Source organism: Scyliorhinus canicula, chromosome 1 (genome assembly GCF_902713615.1).
Source record: "Scyliorhinus canicula chromosome 1, sScyCan1.1, whole genome shotgun sequence".
NCBI classification, from domain to species: Eukaryota; Metazoa; Chordata; class Chondrichthyes; order Carcharhiniformes; family Scyliorhinidae; genus Scyliorhinus; species Scyliorhinus canicula.
The window spans coordinates 135,678,900-135,689,447 of record NC_052146.1 but is presented as its reverse complement, the minus strand read 5'-3'; positions in this window follow the sequence as shown (position 1 = coordinate 135,689,447).

Here is a 10,548-nt window from a genome sequence, read left to right as displayed (position 1 = left end):
ATATGGAATCATACATGTTGCTATCCATTGAAAAGGAATTGTTAGATGAATTGGATGCAGAAGCAATTATTGGCAGATTCGCACAATCATCTAGCGAACACAAATGATTGCTCTTAATATAGTGGACTGCATGCAATGCTCTATTGTGCTTTTGAACTATCTGTTAATGTGTAAATTGTGCAGTAAACTATTTAAAAATATCAACCAATTATTTAAAATTTAAATAAATAAATAAAAAATTCAATTATAACATTCTGTATTTACATTTGGTATCTACTGCCAGTAATATGTACAGTACATGTACACTGTAATTACTAAGAAATACACATTTTTTCCACACAAATTGTAATTGTACCCTTTTTTCCATATGTATTTTTTGAAAATTTTATTTATTCGTTATGAAAATTAAATGATAGCATTGTAGTTGTGGGTGGGCCCCCGTTGTCTCCTGGCAACCAATATTTTTAGACCCAGTCCGCCACTGCCTCTAGATAATGCACCTCTCTCTTTTACACACACTCCCGTAATCTGGTCTTGTTTACTCTCGAGTTTGGATCCGCCCATAAATTAGCAAAGCTACACGCCAGCACCCAGTCAGGAGTCCTGTTGTTACACACAGCGCGAGTAACCATTCTCTGCTACCAAACTGTTGCGGAGAAAAGTGCAGCTATTCAACCTTAGTGACTTCACTCATCCACTCATGAGAAACCAGACGAAGACTCTAGTGTAAAAGATCCAGTTTATTCAAGCTATAGCGAGGGCCTCTGGCATTCCAAGTGAGACACCAGAGAAGCTCAGATTCAATGATAGTACAGGCAATTAAACTTCAAGATATCAATTCAAGAAATTACATATACCAATCATTTGTTTATAGTTATCGATGCCCAATAAGGATTATTGATGAAGGTTACATCATACTTAGTATATGAGAATAATTAACCAATCATATTAAGGTCCGCATACTTAATTATACTATCCAATCATTACAAAGACATATATGTTAGTTTGTGATTGGTGGTATCGATAGTCTGATATCTAGGATGTAGTCATCGATCACCTTCCGCATGCAGTTTTAATGTCTCCTGCCATCCATCTATCCTCACCGTTGTTATCAGCAGACAGATTGGAGTCACAGCAAATGGTACAGTATCCCCACATTGAGCAGCAAACCTCGAGACCTAACACCTGCAAATTCCACCCTGAAAACTGGCCTCTTCAGAGGCAAATTGTGTCCTTGTATTCTTACACTTAGCAGTTTGTTTTTAACTGTGTAACTCTGTACCTTCTCCCCGTACATTGGAACTAAAGGTTTTCAACAGGCTTCAGTGTAATATCTATCATCTAATGCTGCCCAAATAGCCCTCTTCAGGGTCTGTACTTGATGGAGTTCAGAAGGGTGTCATTGAAATGACAGAGTACTGAGAGGCTTAGGTAGAGTGAACGTGTAGAGGATGGGTGGGATTCTCCACTCACACCCACACGGCTACCGGAGTATCCTGCCCATGGTCAATGAACTTTTCCATTGTTGGCGTCCCGCCCATGGCGATCTTGCAGCAGGCGGGGTGGTAGAATTCAGCCAGCTGTTTCCACTAGTAGGAGAAACTAGAACCTGAGGGCACAGTCTCAGACTGAAGGGATGATCGTTTAAAACAGAAAAAAGGTATTTCTTCAACCAGAGGGTGGTGAATCTGTGGAACACATTGCCGCAGACGTCTGTGGAGGTCAAGTCACTAGGTGTGTTTAAGATAGAGATAGATAGGTTCTTGATTAATAAGGGGATCAGGGGTTATGGGGAGAAGGCAGGAGATTAAGGATGAGAAACATGTCAGCCATGATTGAATGGCGGAGCAGACTTGATGGGCCAAATAGCTGAATTCGGCTCCTCTGTCTTATGATCTAAATGGGGAAAGTGGAATAATTTTGCTAAATGCTGCAGATGGAAACCACAACCTTTCTCTGCCATCAATGGCATGGTAGCCGGTCAGTCCTCCAGGGGTAGGAGGGTCAGCAAGGTGAATAAACTGGAGCCAAAGCAGCAAAACCACAAATCCTCCTACAGCACTCTATTGGAAGAACATAAAATAAGAATTAGGAGCAGGAGTAGGAAATTCTTCCTCGAGCCCGCTCCGCCATTCAATATGATTATAGCTGATCTCATCTCGGCCTCAACTCCACTTTCCTGTCCGTGCTCCATAATCCTTCATCCCATTACAAAGTAAAAATCTGTCTATCTCTCTTTACATTTACTCAGTGTCCCAGCATCCACTGCACTCTGGGGTAGTGAATTCCACAAATTCATGATCCTTTGAGAGAAGTAATTTATTATCATCTCTGTTTTAAATCTGCTACCCCTTATCCTAAAACTATGACTTCTCGTTCTAGATTGCCCCACAAGAGGAAGCATCTGTTCTAGGTCTACTTTGTCAATACCTTTTATCATCTTACATACCTCAATTAAATCTCCTCTTATTCTTCGAAGCTTGAGAGAGTATAGGCCTACACTGTTCAATCCCTTTTCAAAAGACAAACCCTTCATCTCTGGAATCAGTCTCGTGAACCTCCTTTGAATTGCCTCGAATACCACTATATGCTTCCTCAAATAAGGGGACCACAAATGTACACAGTACTCCAGGTGCAGTCTCACCAATGTCATCTATAGTTGCAGCAACACTTCCTTACTTATATACTCTATTCCTTGAGAGTGTCAACACTGTTGCAGAAAGGGCGAGACCTTCACCATTCTCAACTTAATTCGTAGCAACACAAGACTGAAGGTAAAGATTGACACTGGAGCACAGGGTAATATATTGTCCAACCAAATGCCACGGGAACTAGACAGATTTTCAGCACCAGACTCCATTAACCAAGTGGACCTCATGGCTTATGGAGGACAAGCAATCCGCAGCCAAAGTTATAGCCAGTCTCCACGCACACAGGGCAACTTCAAGTTTCTATATAGTTGACCAGAATGTAAGGTCACCCTAAGATCTTTGTGACAGCATTATATTGGGGCTCATTCTACTTGGTCCAGAAATGCATGCTTTACAACACCAGGATCCAGAAATGCTAGGGTACGAAGACCTCTTCAACTGTGACACCATTGGTAAGCCACCAGTGGTTTACCACAAGAGACATAATGATTCGGTACCACCAACAGTTTGTGCTCCAAGCAGAGTATCAGTAGCCATGAAACAGAAAGTCATTAAGGAGCTGCATCGGATGATAACAATAGGTGTCATAATTCCTGTGGATGAGGCCACAGAATGAGTTTCAGCTTTGGTGGCCACAGTAAAGAAAGATGGCACGGTCACGATGTGCATTGGCCAGTGCACTTGAACAAGGCGCAGCTCAGATCTCATCACCCTATGAAGACAATGGATCAGGTGTTAGCAGACATACCAAATGCTAAGATGCTCAGCATCCTCGATGCAAAATGTGGGTTCTGCCAGATCCCATTAGATGAAGAATCTTCAAAACTAACCACATTCATATCTTTGGTAGGCAAATATAATTTGCTTCATCCAGTGTGATCTCCACTGGCAGCGAGATCTTCCAGCGGTGCATGGAGCAATTCTTTACAGGCCAACCTTGCAAAGTCATTGTTGATGACATCCTGGTTTTGGGTTGTACTGTGCAAGAACATGATGTACGGCAGAAGCCTCCCAGCACGGTCTTGGCGCAGTCTGCATCCAGAATGACAGACCAATATCCTTTTCTTCAAGGCCCTCACTGACACTGACTTCTTATGCACAGATTGAAAAGGAATTCTTTGATATCTTCTTCACCTGTCAGAAATGTTAGGACTTCATATATCACCACCCTGTAACTGTTGAAATGGATCATCAGCCACTCATAACTATCTTAAAAAGGTCTTTTTACATTGCCCCTGCATGGATGCAATGCATGATGCTACATCTACAATCTCAGTAACATCTACAAATGTGGGAAGGACCTATACTTGGCTGATGCCCTCTCCAGACCCTTCCTACCAATTACAGGTGAGGCAGATCGTGAAGAAGGCATACATATCGTGACAATAGAAATGTTGTCCTCTTGTAGAATCCAAGAGCTCAAAGATGCCTTAAAAGCAGACATCATATGCAAACAACTGCATAACATTATCATGAGTGGCTGGTCAGAGTCCTCAAAGGAGATTCCCCATGAGCCGCGCACATTCTTCACTATCAGAGATGAACTTGCAGCAAAAGATGTCCTGATGCCGTATGGCCAGTGAGTCATCATCCCTAATTCTCTTCAGAGGTACGACACCCAACAACAACGGGCACCCCGGGTTGGAAGTAACCAGATACAGGATCAAGGAATCTCTGTACTTGCCCTCCAACTATGCAGGCATGGAAAGGGAAGTATCCAGATGTGCACAGTGTAATATCATGAAGCCGCATCAAGCGAAAGAACTGCTGTGTTTACATGAATCCCAGATCTCCCATGGTCATTCACAGCATCTTCGAATGGAATGGTAAATAACATTTAGTCTTAGTTGATTTGTATTCCAGGTGGTTTGCACTCAACTTCCTGCCAAACATGACAAATACCACAATCATCATCAAGCTCATTTGCCACATATAACACCCCCGCAGAGACTCATGACAGACGACACTCACCAATTAGTCTCCACGGAATTTCAAAACTTTACACACACATGGGACTTCGAGGATATGAGTAGCCCCCTATACCCACAGTCAAAAGGTCTGGCACAACGGGCAGTATGCCCAGTTAAGCATCTTCTAGAGAAATGTGCACAGGATCGCACAGGTTACTCTGCTGCACCTCTCACCTTGTGAAGTCTACCATGACAGGGCCTGCTCTCGTCAGCACAATGACTCTTTTCCAGGCGCACCAGGACCACGATCCCTATTGCTAAGGTTCTGCTACGGCCCAAACGTGAAACTAACATAAATGATGTCCTCATGCAACACTGATTGAGAAGCAAAATGCACTAAGATCAAGATGCCCACAGACACAGCCCTCTAACGGTCAAATGGTCAGGATTCAGACTGTATGTGGCCATGACAAGTTGGCAGTGGTACACAGACATACCCTACAACTGAACAGTTATGTGGCAGCCTCAGAGGGTACCCACTCTGTGCAGCTGCCATCACCTCCTGGTATTGGAAACAGCACCAACAGATACCACAGCACCCCAGTTGTCTGGCCTACCTCACAGGCTCGCACACCAGTGGACATGCAGACTCCTCCAGAGGCCAACACAGCAAGCCTTGTACCCACCAATCACACTGACAGAATGCTCCAGGTAGTCCACACTGAGGACATAAATTCTATTAAAGCTATAACAGCACCAACCGGCATAAGCACATGCTCAGGGTACATGAGCAAACTGAACACAGGGTGCCAGGATAATATTATCACCCAATCTAGAAATTACCTTTGAATCTTATATTTCTGCAACGAAAATTGGAGTGGAGGAGCGTTGGTGGAGGAAGGAGACATGATGACCTATGCACCAGCTGCAACTGCTTAATCAGTGCCTCACCTTATGTAAATAGTTATGTATTGTTAGCCTGTTTAATTTCTGTGTTACGAAATGGTCTGCATACAGTTTTCATGCATGCACACTATTACATATCACGGTACCTGTTGTCCAAAATAAACGGGGAAGGTGCAAACTGAGTGGTCAGACGATGATGCGGCTACAAATGGGTCACGTGTGGCAAGTGCAGGAGTTTTCCCTGGGAGCACGGGAAGAGTACAATCATGAAGTAGCTGGTCAACTAGAGAATAAACTGCTGTTTGTTACAAGTCCTTGTTGTCAGTGTTTTGGGAACTCTGCATATTTACAATGACGGTGGGAAATAATATGACAAAGGATAGAATTGCTTAAAAGGGTAGAGTGATGTTTTCAGTGTAAAGTACTCTCCATGTAATTTATTTTTCAGAAATTATTTTTCCCAAAGAAAATATACACAAGGTGTTGTATCTGTAAAATCTCAGATACTTCAACCTGGATATTAATTAATGTTTTACCCAGTTGCCCTTAGCTGCAAGATGAAGAAAGGACAAAATACAAGTATAAATTCAGCAAACTTTATTAAATAACAATAGTATTAACTTTTAAATTAACCCACATAAAATGCAAGAGATACCAAGATTGAGTTATATTACTCGCTAAGGTGGCTTGGTTTAACTGTCGGCCCGATTCTCTGAGTCTCTCTGGTCCGTCATCATGAAGGTGAGTCTCGCACGATGTTTCTTCCTTCCTTCCTTCTCTGGTCAGTCACCTTGATTGCCACTGCATGGAGTCTTCACTGATGTGCCTCAGGTGCCTGTTTTTATCCCCCCCTCCCTTTGCGCCCATTTGGCATTTCCTCTGCCGTTCTGCCAATGGTGCCTCAGGAGGTGGTCTCAGCACCCAATGGTCCAGTTGATGACCAGGTGCTCGATCTCCGTGGTGTGGGCTGCACATAACCAGTTGTCATATAAAGGTAACGGCAGGAATTCTGGGTGACAAAGTCTGGCCCGATCTGGGCTACTGACAACAGACCTGTGCATATCAATAGGGTGCGATGGGTGATAGGTGATTGACGGGGCAGGTCCAGACATATTCTGGCAGCTTTTCTGTTGGTTGTGTATTTGACTTTGGTCAAGTCTGAATTCCAACAGCCTGTCTGAGATTTGACTGCAGTATGATTTTAAAATGCCCAATTTTTAAATTTTGGATGTCCAATTTAATCCGCCTTAATACTAGGCTCTGTTTAGATTACCACAAAAGTTTCTCTATGTAGTGATCTCTATATGTGCATGTACACAAGGGGTTAATGTGTAATCAGCACCACATGATCACTAGAGTGCCGGACCAACAGGGGTATAAAAGACAACCACATTGGGTCTCTCTCTCTCTTGGGTGCACTGTGACCAGGGCAATAGCAGACTAGTTCAGGTGGCTAGTGGAGTTACATATAGTTACCGTAGTTAGATCTTGTCAACCTTATCACTAGTATCAAAATTAAAATAAAGAACTCATGCAATTATTGTTGTAGTTACTCAATAAACTTTTTGTTACTACTAGACAAGTTTGAATCTTCTTCATCGAGATTCAGAATACCTCATCACTAACCAAGGATTGAGTAGCACATGTTACCGACCACACAGGTAACAAAACATGGTGCCAGGCGAGTGGCTTTAACAGAACTAGTTAGATTAGGTTAGACAAAAAGAGAAGAAAATTCAGACCGGATATTTGACTGGAGGAATTCGCAGCAAATGGATCCTTGACGACTAGCTATGGGACTCATTGGACCTCCAATGCTGGAAACAACCGGTAATTTAAGTTAGACTGGAAAAGATCTGAACAGATATTCCAAATATTTATCACTGATTTTATTACAAATCTCATGTTAATACCACAAGGCTGTGATTATGCAGATTTCAGAGACACTATGATAATGGATCAATTAATTTATGAACTACCTGACAAAAATTTGAAGGAAGAACTTTCACAAGATAAGTATCTAACTCTAGAAACTGGTATACAAAATGCCTTGCTTATGAACAAAAACAAAATCAATACTGAGAGTCTTTACAAACACAGAATCAGTATCCAGAAAACAAAATTGGTAAAAATGGCGCGAACACTCACCACGATGTAGAGACAGGATCTCACTCGATGCAACAGCACTTTTTGATTGGCAGCCATTTTGAGCGAGAGCGTTCCGGCCAGTACGCGCATGCGCAATCTCAAAAAAAGGAAAATGGCAAAATATACTCGAGAAGCCGCACATGCGCAATTGTGAAAAGAGCGCACAATAAAGGAAATTCGAATTGCGTATGTGCAATCGATTCCGTCGGATGAAGTCATGATGTCAGAGGACCCGGACCAAAGAAATTTAAAGCTGCAAACCAAATTTTCTTACCTCAAAAGACAGAACAATGCCCGAACTTACACCAGCAGTTGAAAATAACTTTCACAACACCCTGGAACAAGCAGTCTGCACCACCCAAAGTGAAGAGCACAATGACAAATCCGAAACCCAAGAAGATGATTTGTTCATTGAACATGAAGAGAACGATAACAACTCCGAAACAAAAAGAGCTGATTTGTCTATCGAACAATACACACAATACTACTCCGACATGGCTGAGTTATTCGGATATGCTGATCATTGCATCAGCAACACGGTTGAAAAACTCAACATGACTCTTCTCATGGTAGATGAATCCAAGACCATGATGCCACGGCAGATCGTTGATACATTGGATGACAGCAATACCCAAGAAGAAGACGATGCCACACAGAGCACAGATCGACTCTACAGCGATAACACTGCACAACTCCACAGAGAGAGCGATGACAGACTCCAGAGAGAGAGTGATGAAAGACTTCACCGAGAGAGAGACGCAAGCCTCCACAAAGAGAGCAATGCAAGCCTCCACAGACAGCTCGGTGACTGACTCAAAAATGGAAGCAAACACTCCATAGCGAATGCCATGCATGAATAAGACTATGAAGGTCTATCCACCTTATCTGCACAACCAGCTGCAGACTATGAAAGTCTACCTAGCTCACGTGAACAACAAAAAGACTATGACAGTCTACCCAGCTTATTTGAGCCACCAGAAGAAGACTATGAAAGTCTACCCAGCTCACTTAACCAACAAGAAGACACTGAATGTCTACCCACTGTATGTGAGACAAGTGACGAAGAAATCACAATTCTCATACAGGATATGCAGGATCACAGCGAGACTGACAGATCTCAGCTCGTCTGCACAGAAGCACTCGACAATCAGAGGAGGGCTACTCATGAGTCCAGAGAGATCACGTCAAATTAAATTGTGAAGATTTTGACTCAAGAAGAGGAGCACCATGAATCCAGAAAGATCACGTCAATAGAAATCTTGAAGATTTTGACTCCAGAAGAAGAGCACCACGACCCACAACCAAATGAAATTGTGAAAGATTTTAACTCCAAAAAGAGGAGCACCAAGAACCACAAGAGAATGAAATCATGAAGATTTTGACTCCAGAACAGGAGCACCAAGAAACCAAAGGTGATTCAAATGAACCAGAAATAACTCTAGAAGAGGAGCGCAAAGAAATCAACGATAATTCAGGTGAACCACAAATGACTCTAGAAGAGGAGTACCAAGGAAGCAAAGCAGAGGAATCAAATCCACCACAAATGACTGATGTCACCAACATCAATGCAATATCAGATCATTCTCACAATCTCAAGACGAAACACTCAATGTAACAGATACCACAACGGACACTGACACCAATAACTGTGACAATGACTCAAATCATCCACATGGAACACTCATTGAGCGCAACAAGAACAACAAACACCGCAAGACGCACAGCAGAAACAAGAACAGCAACAACAAAAACAACATGCAGCACAACAAGAACAACAGACAACAAGAAGCATAACAGAAACAACAAGCATGACAAGAAAAACAACAAGAACAACAGCGAAAACAATAAAAACACAAACAACAAGTACGACAAAACAAGAACGACAACAACAAGAACGACAAAACAAGAACGACAACAACAAGAACGACAACAACAAGAACGACAACGAAAACAACAAACACAGAAACGACAGAAACAACAACAATGAAACAACGACCTGTACAACATGGTATAACTCTGCACATGAAGGACAATGCCACAGCACACTGCAAAACAATGACAAGAGTACAAACATGCCATGGCATGGCAACAAGTCTCACAAATTCACATTTGCTCCACAACAAACAAGCAGGCCAGCTTTCAAGAAAGATGACATACAGAATCAATACCATAAACACAAGAAAAAGTTCAGGTCAGACAACAAAGATGTAACATGGAATCACTACCACAAGCATAGAAAAAAAAGCATAATCAGACAACAGTGATTCGACCATTCAAATAACTTGATTTTAGTAATGCATTTGCAAACTGCACCCATTATGTTTGTTCAATTTTCTTTACAACATACAGAAAATATGTAACATGAAAAAAGGGGGATGTAGTGATCTCTATATGTGCATGTACACAAGTGGTTAATGTGTAATCAGTAGCACCACATGATCACTAGAGGGCCAAACCAACAGAGGTATAAAAGGCAACACATTGGGTCTCTCTCTCTCTCTCAGGTGCACTGTAACCAGGGCAATAGCAGACTAGTTCAGGTGGCTAGTGGAGTTACGTATAGTTACTGTAGTTAGATCTTGTTCACCTTATCACTGGTATCAAAATTAAAGTAAAGAACTCATGCAATTATTGCTGTAGTTACTCAACAAACCTTTTGTTACTACTGGACGAGTTTGAATCTTCTTCATCGAGATTCGGAATACCTCATAACCAACCAAGGATTGAGTAGCACATGTTACCCACCACACAGGTAACAAAACACCCCACATATTTATCTCTATCACAGTATAGTGTTCACCATGCAAGGTCATAGTTAGACATTGTGACTTTGTTGGCAAAGTTACACTTCTTTGTCATTGTGCATTGAGGAGTTCATGCGCAACAGAATATGGGATCCGGAGTAGGTCAATCAGTCCCCTGAGCTTGCTCCA